Source organism: Penaeus monodon, chromosome 23, assembly GCF_015228065.2.
Source record: "Penaeus monodon isolate SGIC_2016 chromosome 23, NSTDA_Pmon_1, whole genome shotgun sequence".
Classification (NCBI taxonomy): domain Eukaryota; kingdom Metazoa; phylum Arthropoda; class Malacostraca; order Decapoda; family Penaeidae; genus Penaeus; species Penaeus monodon.
This window is the reverse complement of record NC_051408.1, coordinates 4,131,622-4,131,883: the sequence shown is the minus strand read 5'-3', so window position 1 is coordinate 4,131,883 and position 262 is coordinate 4,131,622.

Here is a 262-nt window from a genome sequence, read left to right as displayed (position 1 = left end):
AATGGGAAATTTCACTATATATAGTGTTTGTGGCGCCTCAGAAAGCATCACATATTTCCCTGCCTTGTCTAGAACAGCACCTTCGCTCTCGAAACGCATCCCAGGTAAGAATTTATATATATACATTTTTTTTATCTGTTTGTGATTTTTCATTTTGAGTTTTCTTAGATTTTTATTTTGGAGAAAAAAAAGAGTTTATCATTCTGTTATATATCAACTACATTCTGCTTTCACACAAAAATGTAAAAATCTGATATCTTTT